This window comes from Arachis hypogaea, chromosome 15 (assembly GCF_003086295.3).
Source record: "Arachis hypogaea cultivar Tifrunner chromosome 15, arahy.Tifrunner.gnm2.J5K5, whole genome shotgun sequence".
Classification (NCBI taxonomy): domain Eukaryota; kingdom Viridiplantae; phylum Streptophyta; class Magnoliopsida; order Fabales; family Fabaceae; genus Arachis; species Arachis hypogaea.
The window spans coordinates 66,363,289-66,381,602 of record NC_092050.1 but is presented as its reverse complement, the minus strand read 5'-3'; positions in this window follow the sequence as shown (position 1 = coordinate 66,381,602).

The following is an 18,314-nucleotide window of genomic DNA, read 5'->3' as shown; positions in this document are numbered from 1 at the left end:
CACCCAACCCACCCTAAATGGCCGAACCTAACCCTCCCTCCCTTCCCTATATAAAGCCCTCCATTCTTCCTTAAATTCACACAACACAACCCTCTCCTCCCCTTCTTGACCGAAACACATCTCCCTTTCCTCCATTTCTTCTTCTTCTTCATCTTTTCTTTCTTCTCTTGCTCGAGGGCGAGCAAAATTCTAAGTTTGGTGTGGTAAAAGCATAAGCTTTTTGTTTTTCCATTACCATTGATGGCACCTAAGACCGGAGAATCCTCTAGAAAAGGGAAAGGGAAGACAAAAGCTTCCACCTCCGAGTCATGGGAGATGGAAAGATTCATCTCCAAAGCTCATCAAGACCACTTCTATGATGTTGTGGCCAAGAAGAAGGTGATCCCTGAGGTCTCTTTCAAGCTCAAGAAGAATGAGTATCCGGAGATCCGACATGAAATCCAAAGAAGAGGTTGGGAAGTTCTAACAAAACCCATCCAACAAGTCGGCATCCTAATGGTTCAAGAGTTCTATGCCAATGCATGGATCACTAGGAACCATGATCAAAGTAAGAACCCGGACCCAAGGAATTATCTCACCATGGTTCGGGGGAAATACTTAGATTTTAGTCCGGAAAATGTGAGGTTGGCGTTTAACTTGCCTATGATGCAAGGAGATGCACGCCCCTACACTAGAAGGGTCAACTTTAATCAAAGGTTGGACCAAGTCCTCATGGACATATGTGTGGAAGGAGCTCAATGGAAGATTGACTCCAAAGGCAAGCCGGTTCAACTAAGAAGACTGGACATCAAGCCTGTAGCTAGAGGATGGTTAGAGTTCATACAACGCTCCATCATCCCCACTAGCAACCGATCCGAAGTTACTGTGGATCGGGCCATCATGATTCATAGCATCATGATTGGAGAGGAAGTAGAAGTTCATGAAGTCATCTCCCTTGAACTCTACAAAATAGCTGAAAAGTCCTCCCCCATGGCAAGGCTAGCTTTTCCTCATCTTATTTGCCATCTCTGTTACTCAGCTGGAGCTTCCATAGAAGGAGACATTCTCATTGAGGAAGAGAAGCCCATCTCTAAGAAAAGGATGGAGCAAGCAAGAGAGCCCATTCATGGAGCTCAAGAGGCGCATGAAGCTCATCACCATGAGATCCCGGAAATGCCTCCAATGCATTTCCCTCCACAAAACTATTGGGAGCAAATCAACACCTCCCTAGGAGAATTAAGTTCCAACATGGGACAACTAAGGGTGGAACATCAAGAGCACTCCATCATCCTTCATGAAATAAGAGAAGATCAAAAAGCAATAAGGGAGGAGCAACAAAGACAAGGAAGAGACATAGAAGAGCTCAAGGACATCATTGGTTCCTCAAGAAGGAAACGCCACCATCACTAAGGTGGACTCATTCCTTGTTCTTACTTTTTCTATTTTTCGTTTTCTATGTTAAGTGCTTATCCATGTTTGTGTCTTCATTACATGATCATTAGTATTTAGTAACTTTGTCTTAAAGTTATGAATGTCCTATGAATCCATCACCTCTCTTAAATAAAAACTGTTTTAATTCAAAAGAACAAGAAGTACATGAGTTTCAAATTTATCCTTGAACTTAGTTTAATTATATTGATGTGGTGACAATGCTTCTTGTTTTCTGAATGAATGCTTGAACAGTGCATATGTCTTTTGAAGTTGTTGTTTAAGAATGTTAAATATGTTGGCTCTTGAAAGAATGATGATAAGGAGACATATTATTTGATAATCTAAAAAATCATAAAAATGATTCTTGAAGCAAGAAAAAGCAGCAAAGAACAAAGCTTGCAGAAAAAAAAAAGAGAGAAAAAAATAGGCGAAAAAAAATAGAAAGAAAAAGAAAAAGCAAGCAGAAAAAGCCAAAAGCTCTTAAAACCAAGAGGCAAGAGCAAAAAGCCAATAACCCTTAAAACCAAAAGGCAAGGGCAAATAAAAAAGGATCCCAAAGCTTTGAGCATCAGTGGATAGGAGGGCCTAAAGGAATAAAATCCTGGTCTAAGCGACTAAACCAAGCTGTCCCTAACCATGTGCTTGTGGCGTGAAGGTGTCAAGTGAAAAGTTGAGACTGAGCAGTTAAAGTCAAGGTCCAAAGCAAAAGAAGAGTGTGCTTAAGAACCCTGGACACCTCTAATTGGGGACTTTAGCAAAGCTGAGTCACAATCTGAAAAGTTTCACCCAATTATGTGTCTGTGGCATTTATGTATCCGGTGGTAATACTGGAAAACAAAGTACTTAGGACCACGGCCAAAACTCATAAAATAGTTGTGTTCAAGAATCATCATACTGAACTAGGAGAATCAATAACACTATCTGAACTCTAAGTTCCTAAAGATGCCAATCATTCTGAACTTCAATGGATAAAGTGAGATGCCAAAACTATTCAAGAGGCAAAAAGTTACAAGTCCCGCTCATTTAATTGGAGCTATGTTTCATTGATAGTTTGGAATTTATAGTATATTATCTTCTTTTTATCCTATTTGATTTTCAGTTGCTTGGGGACAAGCAACAATTTAAGTTTGGTGTTGTGATGAGCGGATAATTTATACGCTTTTTGGCATTGTTTTTAGTATGTTTTTAGTAGAATCTAGTTACTTTTAGGGATGTTTTCATTAGTTTTTATGTTAAATTCACATTTATAGACTTCACCATGAGTTTGTGTGTTTTTCTATGATTTCAGGTATTTTCTGGCTGAAATTGAGGGACTTGAGCAAAAATCAGATTCAGAGGTTGAAGAAGGACTGCTGATGCTGTTGGATTCTGACCTCCCTGCACTCAAAGTGGATTTTCTGGAGCTACAGAACTCAAAATGGCGCGCTTCTAATTGCGTTGGAAAGTAGACATCCAGGGCTTTCCAGAAATGTATAATAGTTTATACTTTGAACGATTTTAGATGACGTAAAAGGGCGTTGAACGCTAGTTCTACGCTGCTGTCTGGAGTTAAACGCCAGAAACAAGTCACAAACCAGAGTTGAACGCCAGAAATACGTTACAACCTGGCGTTCAACTCCAGAAAGAGCCTCTGCACGTGTAACACTCAAGCTCAGCCCAATCACACACCAAGTTGGCCCCGGAAGTGGATTTATGCATCATTTACTTACTTCTGTAAACCCTAGTAGCTAGTTTATTATAAATAGGACTTTTTACTATTGTATTAGACATCTTTGGAATCATCTTTGGACGCCTAGTTCTTAGATCATGGGGGCTGGCCTCTCGGCCATGCCTAGACCTTTATCACTTATGTATTTTCAACGGTAGAGTTTCTACACTCCATAGATTAAGGTGTGGAGCTCTGCTGTTCCTCAAAGATTAATGCAAAGTACTACTGTTTTTCTATTCAATTCAACTTATTCCGCTTCTAAGATATTCATTCGCACTTCAACCTGAATGTGATGAACGTGACAATCATCATCATTCCCCCACGAACGCGTGCCTGACAACCACTTCTGTTCAACCTTAGATTGAATGAGTATCTCTTGGATCTCTTAATCAGAATCTTTATGGTATAAGCTAGATTGATGGCGGCATTCATGAGAGTCCGGAAAGTCTAAACCTTGTCTGTGGTATTCCGAGTAGGACTCTGTGATTGAATGACTATGACGAACTTCAAACTCGCGAGTGCTGGGCGTAGTGACAGACGCAAAAGGAGGGTGAATCCTATTCCAGTATGATCGAGAACCTCAGATTATTAGCCGTGCTGTGACAGAGCATTTGGACCATTTTCACAAGAGGATAGGATGCAGCCATTGGCAAGGGTGACGCCTCCAGACGATTAGCCATGCAGTGACAGTGCATCGGACCATTTTCCAGAGAGGATTAAAAGTAGCCATTGACAACGGTGATGTCCTTACATAAAGCCAGCCATAGAAAGGAGTAAGACTGATTGGATGAAGACAGCAGGAAAGCAGAGGTTTAGAGGGACGAAAGCATCTCCATGCATTTATCTGAAATTCTCACCAAGGATTTACATAAGTATCTCTATCCCTATTTTATTATTAATATTCGAAAACTCCATAACCATTCTATATCTGCCTGACTGAGATTTACAAGATGACCATAGCTTGCTTCATACCAACAATCTCCATGGGATCGACCCTTACTCGCGTAAGGCTTATTACTTGGACGACCCAGTGCACTTGCTGGTTAGTTGTGCGAAGTTGTGATAACAAGTTGAGATTACAATTGAGCGTACCATGTTGATGGCGCCATTGATGATCACAATTTCGTGCACCATGTATGCATACACTTACATGATTGAGGCCTTTGTTTCACTGAGCTTACATACCCATATGGCCTTACCCTTTCATTATCCTTTGCAAACCAATGTTGAGCCTATTATACCCCTTTGTTCTTTACTTTAGCACATCATTAACTCTAAGAGGAAAACAATAATGTCCTTAATTTGAATCCTTGGTTAGCTTAGACTAGTGAGAATGCTCATGAATTAAGTATGGGAAAGTTGAATTTGGAAACATTTGGTTTGAGAATTGAGTATGTTAGATTTTTCTGAAAATGTGAAAAAAAAATGTTTAGGACATGATTCATGCATCCTATAATTTACTCATACGCATTGAGAAAAATAAAATAAAAGAAAAAAATATATATATAAAAAAAAGTGAGAAAAAGAAAAGAAAAAAAAAGAGCAATTAAGCAAAAAGGGGACAAAATGCCCCAAAGTAAGTGGTAAAAGCAATGCATATGTACTGTTCTTGAAATTAGAATGTATGAATATGTGTAAAACATGGTTAATGGATAGTTAGATGTGGTATTATGATTACATGGATTGTCTAAAGTTAGGTGGAAAGTTTAAGTTAATTAAGGATTCAGATTTTAGTCCACTTGGCCAAATACAATCCTACCTTGACCCTAACCCCATTACAACCCTTAAAAGACCTCTTGATATGTGTATCTGTGCATTAAATTTTGTTGATTGGTAGAAGAAAAGCAAGCCTTAGAAAGAAAAGTTAGTAGAGAATTGAGAGAATCGAACCTTAAACACTTGAGTGATTAGAGTGTATACACTACCAGTGAAGGTTCGATGCTCGATTCTTTGTTCCCGGCTTTCATGAGCTATTTTCTTCTACAAGTCTATTTGTACTTCATTTTTATGATTTGAATTAGTGAAATCCAGTTCATATTTATTCTTGGAGAATTTATTTACTTTTAAACCAAGTAGGTAGAAACATCTTAGCATATAGTTGCATTCATATAGATAGGTTGCATTTCATACATTCTATCATTCCTCTTCACTCTCTTATAGCTTCTCTTGAGCTTAGCATGAGGACATGCTAATGTTTAAGTGTGGGGAGGTTGATAAACCACTTTTTTATGGTTTATCTTGTGCTCAATTGAGTGGATTTTATCAACTCTTTACCCACTTATTCATACTAATTGCATGAGTTTACATTCTCCTTCCTGATTTTGTGCTATGATTGAAAACATGCTTCTTTGGCCTTATATTTGCTAATATTAATCCTCTCTTATTACCATTAGATGCCTTGATATGTGTGTTAAGTGTTTTCAGAGATTACAGGGCAGGAATGGCTTGGAGGATGGAAAGGAAGCATGGAAAAGTGGAAGGAACACAAGAAACTGAAGGAACTGCTAAAGCTGTCCAGCCTGACCTCTCTGCACTCAAACGGTCATAACTTGAGCTACAGAGGTCCAAATGATGCGGTTTCAATTGCATTGGAAAGCTAACGTCCAGGGCTTAGATTTGATATATAATTTGTGATAGATGCACCGAATTTAGGTGACGCGAATGCATGCCCCACACGGACACGTCGCATCTGCGAATTGCAATCCGCGCAAACGCGTGGATGACGCCTCCATGTTACTTTCCCGCGACCAGTACGTACCAGAAAACACTGGGGGTGATTTCTGGGCTATTTTTGACCCAGTTTTCAGCCCAGAACATACATATTAGAGGTTATAAAGTGGGGGAATGCATCCATTCATAAACAAACTTTCATATTCACAATTATTAGGATTTAGATGTAGTTTCTAGGGAGAGAGGTTCTCTCTCTCTCTCTCTCTTAGGATTAGGGTTAGAATTTCTCTTATTTTAGGATTGCTTCTACGATTATAGGTTCAATATTCCTTTTTATTATTTTCTCAATTTACTTTAATTTATGAACTCTTCCATGTTACATATTATTCTCTTAATTAATGTTATTTGAAGTATTTCAGTTTATGATCGTTTTATTCTATTTATATGAATGATTTTAATTTAATTTAGATATTTTCTCCCTTTTGGCTCTGGTTAAGTAATTGGTAACACTTGAGTTATCAAACTCATTGTTGACTGAAAATTAGAATTCTTCAAGAATTAATTCAAGATCCAATAACTCTAACTTTTCCCAAGGAAAGACTAGGACCTGAGGAATCAAAAATTAATTCATCCACTTAACTTGCCTTCATAGTTAGAGGTTAACAAAGTAGGAGAAAAATCCAATTCTCATCACAATTGATAAGGATAACTAGGATAGGACTTCCAGTTCTCATACCTTGCCAAGAGTTTATTTTATAGTTATTTATTATTATTTTATTTTTCTTATCATTTAACATACTTGTTTCTTACTTTCAAAACCCCCAATTTACAAGACTCATAACCAATAATAAGAACATACCTCCCTGCAATTCCTTGAGAAGACGACCCGAGGTTTAAATACTCGGTTATCAATTTTAAAGGGGTTTGTTACTTGTGACAACCAAAACGTTTGTAAGAAAGGTTGATTGCTTGGTTTAGTAACTATACTCGCAACGAGAATTTACTATAACTTCTAAACCATCAGTCTTCAGTTCTTTCAGGCGCATAAAACAAAATAATAAAGAAAGCAAAAAAGAATTAACATAAAAACAATAATAAGAAATCAGTTAAGGCTTCGGAGATGCTTTATCTTTCCAGATTAATATTTCTTACAGAATACTTTAACAACGAATAATTTATTCTATGGCAAAGATGTAAGTGATTAACTCCTTTCCTCTTAGCAAGTTAATCTCCTCTAATCCATATCAAATGCCGTTGTCAGTGGTCATTCAATATGAACGAAGATAAAGCTCATGCAATTCATTCTCCTTTTTTATCCTACTCAAAATGCCACAGACAAGCTCATGCAATTCATTCTCCTTTTTTATCCTACTCGAAGAATGAAGCTCAATATTCTAGCCTTAGTGCCACAGAAATCTCATTACCCATAACTAACGAGATTATAATGTCACATATCTCAATTAGCCCAGATAAATTATTGGTTCAGGTGATGTATTCTCAAGTTTTAGCTCAATACTATCCGAGTCAAGACTCGCAAGAACTCATGTAGAATAAGGGGTCATACTTCCATTCCACCCCAGATTCATTAGATGAAGAATGATAATACATCATAGAATAGAATGAAACATAAATTAAAGGAGAAAGGTAATAATATTAATCCATAGGACAAGCAGCGCTCCTAACCTTAACTTAGGAGGTTTAGTTGCTCATAATTTACAGAGAAAACTTAGATGTTTGATAAATTTCCTAGATGATTATTAATCTAAGTGATCTTCTCTTTAAATAGGAGATGCTAAAATGTACAAGAATAAACAAAACTAAGCTAAGGAGTGCTAAAATCCACTTTGGGCCCACTTTAATTGAGTGCTTCGTCCAAGCCTGGCGTTCAACTTGGAGATCTGGCGTTGAACACCAGTTAGGGGGTGAATGCGCTGCTCCCTTGGTCCCTTGGTGGTATTGAACGCCAGCTTTGGGAGTTCAACGTTGGGCTTTGTCCTTCTTGGGCATTGAACTCCAAATGTAGGCGCTCAATGCCAGTTACGGGTAGTGATCCGGAAGATAAGTATAGACTATTATATATTGCCGGAAAGCTATGGAAGTTAGATTTCTAACATTGAAGAGAACATGTCCATTGGACCTCTATAGCTCAAGATATGCTCATTGGAATACACGGAGGTCAGGATTTGACAACATCTGCTATCCTTTCTTCGTGTCTGAACAAGGCTTTGCCAAATTTGCCAATTTTGCCCAAAAATTCCCTAAAATCATAGGAAAAATACAAAAACTAAAAGTAGCAATCAAAAGTTGAATTTTGCACTAAAACACACTAAAACGTAATAAAATTAATAAAATCTAACCAAAAATACTATGAAAATGCTATGAAAAAGCGTATAAGATATCCACTTATCACAACACCAAACTTAAAATGTTGCTTGTCCTCAAGCAACCAAAAACAAGATAGGACTAAAAGAAGAGAAAAATACATGAGGATTTATAGTTGTCAATGAAGTTCAGTTCCAATTAATGAATTGGGCTATTAGCTCCTTACTTCTGAATAGGTTTGGCATCTCACTTTCCTTTGAAGTTCAGAATATTGGCATCCTTTGAAACTAGAATCCGGATGATATTATTGATTCTCCTCTTTTAGTTTTTCTTTATTCTTGAACACAACTTCTTTTTGGTGCTTTGCACCTTTGAGCCTAGCCATGAATCTAAGAGTTTTGTTTTCAAGTATTACCACCGGATATATAAACGCCACAAGCACTTAACTGGGAGAACCCTTTGGATTCGAATTTAGCTTTGCGTAAATTTCCAGATAGTGGTGCTTAGAGTTCTTAAGCGTACTCTTTAACTTTCGAATTTAGCTTTTGATTCTCCAGGATCTCAGGTGGAGGCGGCTGAATAGGCTCGTGTTGTGGTCCGTGTGCAGGCTGCCTGGTGTGCTCCATCCTCCTTTTCGTGATGGGTTTGTCCATCTCAATGAGGGTGTCTCCTATGGGAACTCCAGCTGAATTGCATAGGTGATAGATAAGATAAGGAAACGCTAGCCTTGCTTGGGTGGAGGCCTTTTTGGCCACCTTGTAGATTTCTTGAGGTATCACTTCGTGCACCTCTACCTCATTTTCGAGCATGATGTAGTGAATCATTATTGCTCGGTAAATAGTAACCTCAGATCGGTTACATATGGGAATGATGGAGCATTGGATAAGCTCCAACCATCCTCTAGCCACGGGCTTGAGGTTAAGCCTGCCCAGTCGATAGGGCTTGCCTTGTGTGTCCCTCCTCCATTGGGCTCCATCCACACAGATATCCACAAGCACTTGCTCCAGCCTTTGGTTAGAGTTAACCCTTCGAGTGTAAGAGTGTGGGTCACCTTGCATCCTAGGAAATTGTAGTGCCAATCTCACACTTTTTGAGCTAAAATCTAGGACTTACTCTCTGACCATGGTGTGCTAGTTTTTGGGCAGTAGCTTCACACTAGTGTCATGCTTTTTGGTGACCCAGACATTAGTATAGAATTCTTGTACCATTAATATTCACACTGCTAAAATTAGATTGGACAGATTTTCCCAATATCTTCTTCAAATTTCTTGTTGGATCTTCCAATACTCATCTTCCTTGAGCCTAAAGGTGACCTCCGAAATCATCTTTTTATGCCTCACCACGTCATAAAAGTGGTGTTGATGAGCCTTGATGAGGAATCTCCATGTTTCCCAAGGCTCGGAGGTGGAAGCGGGGGCTTTTCCTTTTCTCTTCCTTGAGGATTCTCCCGTTTTTGGTGCCATGGAGAAATAGGAATAGAAAGCCAAAAGCAGAGCTTTTCCAACACCAAACTTAAGGACTTTGCTTGTTGACGAAACGATTTCTGCTAGCAAAGAATTTTATAAAAGTAATCACGTTGTAAGTATAGTTTCTAAGCCAACAGAGAATCCTTTCGTACAAAAGTTTTGGTTGTCACTAAAGCAAACCCAGTAAAATTTATAACCGAAGTATTTAAACCTCGGGTCGTCTCTCAAGCAATTCAGGGAAGTATGATTTATTATTGGTTATGGAAAAGTATCTTTTTTTTTGGGTTTTTGAAATAGGGAACAAGAAAATAAATTGGCAAGAAAGTAAATTAATTATCATGAAAACCCTTGCAAGGTATAAGAACTGGAAATCTCATCCTAGTTATCCTTATCAATTGTGATGAGAATTATTTATTGCTCCCACTTAGTTAACCCTTACTAAATAAAGGAAAGTCAAGTGGACTAATCAATGGAATTCATCAAGTCCTAGTTAACTCCTATGGAAAGACTAGCTTTAGAGGGATCCAAATCAATTAGCAAACTCCAATTTTCAATCAACAAGGAGTTTGATAACTCAAGTGTCACCAATTACTCAACCAAAGTCAAAAGGGGATAAATCTAAATTAAATTAAAAGCATCAATAACATAGATAGAAAAAACAATCATAAATCTGAAATATCTCAAATTGCATTAAATAAAGAAAATCAAATCTAACATGGAGTTCATAAATCAAATTGGGAAAATAAACAAACTAAAGTCATAAAATAAATAAAAGTGGAAGAGAAACTAAATTAAAAGAACATTGAACCTGGAATGAAGAAGAAGTAAATCTAACCTAAGAGATATCCTATATCCTAAAACCTAAGAGAGAGGAGAGAGCCTCTCTCTCTCTCTCTCGAAAAACTACATCTAAAACCTCAATTATGAATAATGAATGAATGATTGATGAATGATATTGATTCCTCTATTCTCCAGCCTCTATTCTGTGTTCTCGGGCTTGGATTTGGGCCGAAAAGGAGCCCAAAAATTGCTCGGGGCGAATTCTGAAACTTTCTGCACGTGGCGTCTGTCACGCGTACGCGTAGGTCACGCGTACACGTCATTTGGCAATTTTTCTTCTCGTGCGTACGCGTTAGCATGCGTACACGTTGCTTGTGTTCTGCGCAAGGCATGCGTCCTTGTCGTCCATGCGCGCACATCGCTGCTCGTTTCTCAAATACTTCATTTTTCTCGTTCCTTCCACTTTTGTTTGTTTTCTTTCTGTTCTCTAAGCCATTCGTGCCCTATAAAGCCTGAAAATACTTAACACACATATCACAACATCGAATGGTAATAAAGGATAATTAAAATTAACAGTTTTAGGGCCTAGGAAACATGTTTTCACATATATCACAAAATTAGGAAGGATTTGTAAAATCATGCAAATTATATGAATAAGTGAGCATAGGATTGATAAAAACCACTCAAATGAACACAAGATAAACCATAAAATAGTGGTTTATCACTCGTCCTCGAGCAAATAGTAATAAAAGAAAGAAAATAGAGTAGTAGAAGAAAGAAGAAGAGATAGAAGGGAGAGAGAGGAGAGGCTTCGGCCAAGTGGGATGTAAGAAGGAAAGAAAGGAAGTGTATGAAGAGTAATATGGAAGAAGGAAAGAGGATTGTGAAGGTGTGAGTGTGAAAGAAGGATTGAAGGGGTATTTATAAGGTTAGGTGTGTGTTAGGTTTGGTCATATGGGAGGGAAGAATGGGGGAAAAAGTTTGAATTTGAAATGAGTGGGGCTGGTGGGAAAAAGAATTGATGGAATTTATGAATGGGTATTGATGAGTGTGTATTAGGAAGGGGGGAAAGTATGGTGTGGGAATCAAGGGTGAAAAAGTAGGAGAGAGAAGGGAATGAGTGAATGAAAGGTGGGGTAGGTGGGGGTTCTGTGGGACCCACTAGCTCAGGAAGCTTCAAACTCGAGTTCTCCTGCCCCCCCTAGGCGTTCAACGCCAGGTATGGGCATTGAACGCCGGGAGTGGATACTTTTTTTTTCAGGTTGGTGGGGCGTTCAACGCCTGGTTTTGGCATTGAACGCCCAAGGGGGGCCCAGAAAATAGTCCAGAGCTCCTTAATGGGCGTTGAACACCTAGCTCTCCTTCCATTACTGGAGTTGAATGCCAGTGTAGGCTCCTAAATGGGAATTGAACACCCTTGCTTCCTCCCCTTCTAGCACTAGGCGCCAATTCTGGCGCTGGGCACCAGTACTGGTGTTCAACGCCAATAAGGGACTCTCTCCAGGGTGTTCTGTCTTCACTCCTAAGTGTGCTATTCCTGTTCTACGTGCCACATATGATCACAAACATTAAAAAGCATTGGAAAAGTATGGAAATTAATAGAAAATAAAATAATATAAAATAAAATTATATTTAAACAAAAGAAAGAAAATGCTGTATGAATGGTTGGGTTTCCTCCCAACATGCGCTTCTTTACCGTCACTAGCTTGACGGACAGCTCCTTTTCGGAGGTTGATAGGGGATCAGATCTTCACCCCTCATTGTGAACTTTCTTCCTATGCTCTCATGGATTAGCTCAACATGCTCTAGAGACAGGATCCGGTTCACAATATGTGGAATAACTGGACTTTTATTGAAGACAACTCTCATGGCAGGTGAGAAGTCTTCAGTTGGAATCTTCTTGTTCCTCCAGCCTTTGGGTACTTTTTTTTTGGTATCTCCTTTTTCAGTATCTGATGGTGGATGCCTGGTGCACGGAATTACACTTCACACAATTGAACCAGCAAGTGCATTGGGTCGTCCAAGTAATACCTGAGTGAGTTAGGGTCGATCCCATAAGGATTGTGATTTGAAGCAAACTATATGGTTATCTTGTAGATCTTAGTCAGGCAGATAGAAAAGTTGTTTGTTTGTTTAAAGCGCATAAAAGTAAAATAAAGAAATGTTACTCAGTAATTATGGATTCGAATGATAAGAAGATGGTTAAGGCTTGCAGGTGCTTTGTTCTTCTTGATTAATCCGGTCTTACTGTCTACTCCAACTGTGAATGATTTCTTCTATGACAGGCTGTATGTGATCAACGCCTTTCTTGAGAGGTCGCCAATGCTCCTCCAGATCTGAACCCAGGGTTAGTGCGGATCCATTCTGATTGAAGGTGAAGCTCCTGCAGTCTATTCCCCTTAGTAATCTTACTCAAAACGCCACAGACAAGGTCGAATCTTCTAGATCAGAGAATGCTGCACCTTTGGTTCTAGCCTTTACCACAAAGACTCTAATCTCCCCATACCTCAGCTGAACTGGTGTCTCGAGAAGTCCCCAACGAAGTTGTGGATTAGCCACCTAAGAGATGTATAATCAAGCTCATGTAGAATGAGATAACCTTTTGCCGGTTCAACGCATTCATATTGATGAAGAACAAAGATACATCTTAGAATAGAGAATCAAACACGGATTGAAGATAGAACATTAATACTTTATTAATTCATAAAACTCTGCAGAGCTCCTCCCCTCAACCTAGGAGGTTTAGAGACTCATAATGATAGAAAATATAAGGAAAAAAATGAGTAAAGTGTCGAAGGGTCTCGAAAAGTGTAAAAGTTCTCAAATAAATACTAGGTTAAAGACTAATAATTACATAAGAAGGGTAAAATAGTCTTTTAGTGCTAAAATCCACTACCGATGTCCACTTGGTGAGTATTTGGGCTGAGCTTGATTGAGATTCACGTGCTAAGAGACTCCTTGGGCATTGAACGCTTGCTTGGGGGTCTTTTGTGGGCGTTGGACGCTGGTCTCCTCCTTGTGGGCGTTGGACGCCAGAATAGGGCTTAAGGCTGGTGTTGAACACCAGTTTTGGGCCTTTAATTATGAAGTAAAGTATAAACTATTATATATTTCTGGAAAGCTCTAGATGTTAGCTTTCCATAGCCATAGAGAACGCTTCATTTGGACTTTTTTAGCTCCAGAAAAGCTATTTCAAGTGCAAGGAGGTCAAATCTTAACAGCATCTACAGCACTTTCTCTGTCTCTGAATCAGACTTTTGCTCCAGCTCCTCAATTTCAGCCAGAAAATACCTGAAATTGCATAAAAACACAAAACTCAAAGTGGAATCCAAAAATGTGAATTTTGAACTAAAACCTATGAAAACCTAATAAAACTCAAACAAAACATACTAAAAACTATATGAAAATGATGGCAAAAAGCGTATAAAATATCCGCTCATTAGAACACCAAACTTAAAGTGTTGCTTGTCCCCAAGCAACTAAAAACAAAGTAGGATAAAAAGAAGAGTAAGATACAATAAATCTCAGAGTTTCCAATGAAGCTCAGTTTCAATTAGATGAGCGGGACTTAGTAGCTTTTTGCTTCTGAATAGTTTTGGCATCTCACTATCTAGTGAAACTCAGAAGTGTTGGCCTCTTTAAGAACTTAGAATTTAGATGATATTATTGACTCTCCTAGTTTAGTTCTTTTTTATTCTTGAATACAGCTTTTAGAGTCTTGGCCGTGACCCTAAGCACTTTGTTTTCCAGTATTACCACCGGATACATAAATGCCACAGACGCTTAACTAGGTGAACTCTTTCGGATTGTGATTCACCTTTGCTAGAATCCCCAGATAGAGGTGTCCAGAGTTCTTAAGCACACTCTTTTTACTTTGGATCATGACTTTAACTGCTCAGTCTCAACCTTTTTACTTGACACTTTCACACCATAAGCATATAGTTAGGGACACTGTCCATTTGGAGTGCTTAGGCCAGGATTTTACTCCTTGTAGGCCCTCCTAACCATTGATGCTCAAAGCCTTAGATCCTTTTATCCTTGCCTTTTGGTTTAAAGGGTTATTCGATTTTTTCTATTCCCTTTTAGTTTAAAGAGCTATTGGCTTTTTCTGCATTTTATTTCATTTTCAGCTTGCTCTTTTTTTTTTCCCGCAACCATATATATATATATTTTTTCTTTTATTACTTTTTTTTCTTTTTGCTACTTTTTCTTGCTTCAAGGATCAATTTTTGGATTTTTCATATTACCAAAAATATTTCTCCTTTTTCATCATTCTTTCAAGAGCCAACATTCTTAATTCCAACTTCAACTATGCACTGTTCATTCATACATTCAGAAAACGAAAGCAATGCCACCACATCAAGATAATTGAACTAGATAAACTCGGAATTCATGTATCTCTCAATTCTTTTCAAATAAAAATTTCTTTTAAGTGAGGTGAGAGATATATAGAATATTTTATAACTTTAAGACATGGATAGAAATGATCATGCAATAAGAACAAGAGAACAGACAATAAAACATAATAGAAAATAGAAAAATAACATAAGAAAAGGGGATTAAGAGAATGAATCCACCTTAGTGATGGTGGCTACTACTCCTCCTTGAGGCTCCAATGTAGTGCTTGATCTCTTCAATGTCACGCTGTAACAACCCTGATTTTTGAGTACATGAGATCTTTTCTGAAAGTACGGATTTCTTCGGAAGATCAGTAAAGGGAACACCTCTGTTATATCATCAAGCATCTCAATCCTCATTATCATTATGTCATCCTTAAGTTAGAACCTCCTCTGAGGCAAGCTCGATAATGCAACCGCGAAGAACCTTGTTTTTGAACCATATCGGTTGGCAGTTTTGATTCTGATTTTCATAAATAGTCTCTGTTTTTGTATTAGAAAATGCTTTAATGACATTATAAGGTTACCTGGTCTATTTTTGTTAAAAACAAAAAATCGGTTTAACCGGGTTTACGGTTTACTGGTGCAGCTTAGCACCAGCACTCTCTGATGAATTTAGCAATGCTAAGGCCTCATTATACATGTTCTATTCTCATAATAAATATGTTACTAGTGTCATTTATTCTAGTAGCTCAGAAAATAATTTTTAGAGATGTTTTTACGAGTGTTCCGATACACCTAGTTTTAGTAGTTGTACACCAGAGATATTTTAATATTATTTTAATCCATCTCCAAGCCAACCAATCACAACTCACCTTACACCCCAAGACCTCCAAGGATGTCTCATTTCATTATTTTGGCCGAAAATAACAAGAGAGAAAATAGAGAAACTTTCATGAACACTTAATCTTCAAAGCTTGATTTCTTCTGAACTAAAACTCAAATCAAAACTCTGATTTCACCAAAATGATCCTCTCTTCTTCCTCTAAATAACCATGAAACTTATCAAGGATGGAAATAAGGTGAGATGGCTGTCTCCCTCCCATTTCAATTTTGTTTTCAAGGAAAACCATGCAAAACATGTGTTTTCTTGATGTTCTTCCTTAGGAATCATGCTTAACTTGACTTGAGGGCCAAGAAACGTGAATTTCCAGCAAGTCTAAGGTGAGATATCTCTTCCTAACATACTGAGTGAGATTTGGTCAGTTGAGAGTTTTTGGATTTAAAGTTGTTCTTGATGTGATTTAGGAGGAAAAAGTGCTTAAGGACCACCTGAAAGTTTAACCGAATTAGGAGCAACAAAACCAGGTAGGGATTGACGAATTTAATCTTGATTGATTGTGTTTGAGTTGTGTGATTATGATATGGTTTGGCTGTGCTTGAAATTGATTGTTTGTATGAATAATTCTTGTTGAAATTTTGGTGAAAATTTGATGAAATTTGATGAAATTCAAGCTATGAATGTGTGTTCTTGTGGCTGCTGGAAAACGAAACCCTAGAGCTTAAATTGAGGTTCAATTTGTGTTAAAATCATGTAGAAAAGATGGGGTTTTAGCGGCTGGAAATTTATTATGAATTATGGTAAAAATCGGTTGCTGAAAAGACTGAAAAATGGGTAAAAACAGAGAAAGAATTCGAAGAATATACGAAGAACACGAAGAACACTTTGAGTGTGGTGAAGAACATTGAAGAACACCTTTTAGATCTTAGAAAGGGCAAGGAAGTAAAATTTTTGGTGTTTAAGGGGTTATATGGTAATTTCTGGAATTTAGGGTGGTAAAAGTAGAAATATTAAAAGTTACGGGTGGTAAAAAGTTAATTTTAAAGGTTAAAAGTAAAACGTAAGTTAATTTTCGAAAATTTAGTATTAAAATAATAAATAATAAGAAAATATTAAATAATAATATTTAATTAAAAATAATATTTTAATTAAAATAATAAAATAATGCGGAAAAGACAGTTTTCTGTAAAAGCTTTAGAAAGACAACTTTAAGTGCAGAATCTCAAAATTACCTTCATAAAACACTTAGGGAGTGGTAATAACATGATAGTGAGGCAAAGATAAAGAAAAGATAAAAAGTAAAAAAAAAGATAAAAACCAAAGAAAAAGTCTGTAAAATTTTAATGACAAAAAAACAGACAGAGACTAGTGAACGAACTAGGACAACTTAGTTAGTACTTGAGTTGCGACTAGGGTTAAGTGTTATATGAAAAGTTAAACTGTTTCAGTATAGACTTAATGAACCTATACCTGGGACAGGCTAACTATTCATACCGAAATTTACATAAGCTTTAAATACACATGTTAAACAGAGAAATCAAAGCAGAATAAAGTAACACAGAGTACAGAGTAACCAGAGTAAAGTAAAGAGATACAAAGAGAAAAGAATAATATGATAAAGTGAAATGGTTTGAGCCAGGATATTGTAAAAGTGAAAGATATAAAGTTTGTACAGTATGATTGAACAGAGAAAGAAAGAGGTACTACATAAGAATGTGGAAATGATGATGAATAATGAGAATGATGATGAATGATGATAATAAGAATGATTATTGTAACAACCCCGGTTTTCGAGTACGCGAGATCTTTTCTGAAAGTACGGAGAACTCCGGAGGATCAATAAGGGGAGAAGTTCTGATATATCATCAAGTATCTCAATCCTCATTGTCATTATATCATCTTTAAGCTAGAACCTTTTATGAGGCAAGCTCGATAACGCAGTCACGAAGAACCTAGTTTTTGAACTGTATCGGTTAGGGGTCTTGATTTGGTTTTTCGTAAATAGTCTCAGTTTGAAAAACCGGACTCGATTTATGAGAGAAGAGAGATAATAGGATAATATCATCATTATATGAGTATTAGAAGCTTCTTGAATAATATTATGAGGTTACCTGGTCAGTTTTAGTTAAAAATAGAAAATCGGTTTAACCGGGTTCACAATTTACTGGTGCAGCTTAGCACCAGCACTCTCTGATGACTTTAGCAATGCTAAGGCCTCATCATACATGTTTTATTCTCATATTAAATATGTTACTAGTGTCATTTATGCTAGTAGCTCAGAAAATAATTTTTAGAGATGTTTTTACAAGTGTTCCGATACATCTAGTTTTAGTAGTTATACACCTGAGATATTTTAATATTATTTTAACCCACCTCCAACCCAACCAATCACAACTCACTCTACACCCCCAAGACCTCCAAGGCTGTCTCATTTCATCATTTTGACCGAAAATAACAAGAGAGAAAAGAGAGAAACTTTCATGAACACTTAATCTTCAAAGCTTGATTTCTTCTGAACTAAAACTCAAATCAAAACTCCGATTTCACCAAAATGATCCTCTCTTCTTCCTCTACATAACCTTGTAACTTATCAAGGATGGAAATAAGGTGAGATGGCTGTTTCTTTCCCCTTTCAATTCGGTTTTCAAGGAAACATGCTCAAACATGTGTTTTCTTGATGTTCTTCCTTAGGAATCATGCTTAACTTGACTTGAGGGCCAAGAAACATTAATTTCAAGCCAGTCTAAAATGAGATATCTTTTCCTAACGTGCTGAGGGAG